This window comes from Manacus vitellinus, unplaced genomic scaffold (assembly GCF_001715985.3).
Source record: "Manacus vitellinus isolate BGI_N305 unplaced genomic scaffold, ASM171598v3 scaffold_86_pilon, whole genome shotgun sequence".
Classification (NCBI taxonomy): Eukaryota; Metazoa; Chordata; class Aves; order Passeriformes; family Pipridae; genus Manacus; species Manacus vitellinus.
The window spans coordinates 457,121-459,119 of NW_021940851.1; the positions used below are offsets into that span (position 1 = coordinate 457,121).

The following is a 1,999-nucleotide window of genomic DNA, read 5'->3' on the forward strand; positions in this document are numbered from 1 at the left end:
GAAGCTGTGGCTGCCCCTGGATCCCTGGAAGTGTCCAAGGCCAGGTTGGATGGGGCTTGGAGCAACCTGGGCTAGTGGAAGGTGTCCCTGCCCATAGCAGGGGGTGAAACTGGGTAATCTTTAAGGTCCCTTCCAACCCAAACCACCCTCAGATTCTATGAAATAAAAGTCTGTCTTGGAGTCTTCCTTTCATTATGATTTTATAAGTACCAGTTAAAGTTTTGTGCATTTGGATTATTTTGTCAGTCTGCAGAAGTGAAACCAAAATCCAGCTTTTAATCTCTTTGCTTTTCTCTGGAATGCAGCAGCAAAATGCTACTTGGTTGGAATTTTAAAAAACTGTGGTTGCCTTTTAGTGCAAATGTAATTTATAAATGCAATACTTATAAAGTGTTTTGAGGCATCCAGAGATATAAATTCAGCTAGTACTGAAATCTTTATGGCAAGCATATTTACAAAATATTCAAGTTCTAGATCCTTAGAAATCTGAGCAGTGCCTTCTCCACTACTGTACTGAAAATTCAAGATGTGGATTTAGAAGATGGTGTTCTAACACTTGAATTACTGAATATATAATTGAATTGGCATCTGGCTGTGGCCCTTGGGGACATGAATTAGGGACGATTGTGGTGCTGCTGGGTGAGGGTGGCACTGGATGATCTTGAAGGTCTCTTCCAGCCTTGATGATTTTGGTGATATAATATCTCTTAACTCAGTTTAGATGCAGGTCTGAAGGGGGAGAAAGGTTGTGACCCAGAGCAAAACATAACATACAGGGAGGAAAAATCTTCCAAGCAGTCCAGGTTCTTCTTGTTCCTTCCTAAGGCTCTCCCATGCTGTGTGTGCTCTGTGCTTTCTTTGGTGAAGAGAGTCACAGAATCACAGGAAGGTTTGGGTTGGAAGGGACCTTAAAGATCATCTCATTCTGACTCCCTGCCATGGGCAGGGACACCTTCCACCAGCCCAGGTTGCTCCAAGCCCCATCCAGCCTGGCCTTGGACACTTCCAGGGATCCAGAGACAGCCACGGCTTCTCTGGGCAACCTGTGCCAGGGCCTCCCCACCCTCACAGCCAAGAATTTCTTCCTAAAATCCCATCTAACCCTACTCTCTGGCAATTTGAAGCCATTTCCCCTTGTCCTGTCACTCCAGGCCCTTGTGGAAAGTCCCTCTCCTGCTTCTTTTAAGTCCCCTTTAGGTACTGGAGAGAACAGAATGGACCTCATTGCCTCCAGGAAAGAGCAGGAATGGGAAGATGTGCAAGCTGGGATATCTCTGAGTAGGCAGCAGTAAAACATCTGGCCTGTTTGCTGGGGTTCCAGAGCTCTTCCATGGAACAGGCTCTGCCACAAGCTGGGATCACCACCCAGGGCCATGGATCAGGTGTTGTCCCGAACTGCTCAGCACCCTAAAGGGGGCCCATCTGTCATCCTTGTTTCCTGGCATCAGGTTTCAGGCTCCTGCTTGGAGTTACAGCCACACACACAGGTGCTTGTGGCCTGTCTGCTTCCCTGGATGAGGATCACGTGTTTTCCAGGTCACTTATTCCAGGAGATATTCCAGCAATCCTCTGCTGGGGTGAACACTGTGAGCAGAGGGGTTGGTAAATAGACTTGTCTAACCTGAGTGCAGGAATAGGAGGGCAGGTTGGGAACAGTGCTGGGCCAATTCAGACACAACTTTTAATTTTTTTTGGGTACTTTTTTATAGCAGAAAGATCCACAAAAACATCTGCATTGAAGCTCTAATTATTTATTCTTTTGGGTTTTATTGTTCAGCAGAGTGTTTTTTAATCTTCTTGCTTTCGTTTGCGTTTTCTTAAGAATGCAAATATTTTCCATTCTAATGTGGCCATTAATAATTCATTTGATTTAGAAAGCTCAGGGCAGGAATCACTTCCTTGGCCCTGTTGGCCACACTGTTCCTGAGCCAGGCCAGGATCCATTGGCCTTCTTGTCCCCCTGGGCACACTCTGGCTCCTGTTCAGCTCCCTGTCCATC

General features: G+C 46.3%; 1 protein-coding gene across 1 annotated transcript in view; it reads left to right on the forward strand.

Annotated features, from left to right (window-relative positions):
* Nucleotides 1–1,999, forward strand: part of HLCS (holocarboxylase synthetase) — a 106,479-nt gene that overhangs the window by 979 nt on the left and 103,501 nt on the right. The gene's annotated exons all lie outside the window — the stretch shown is intronic.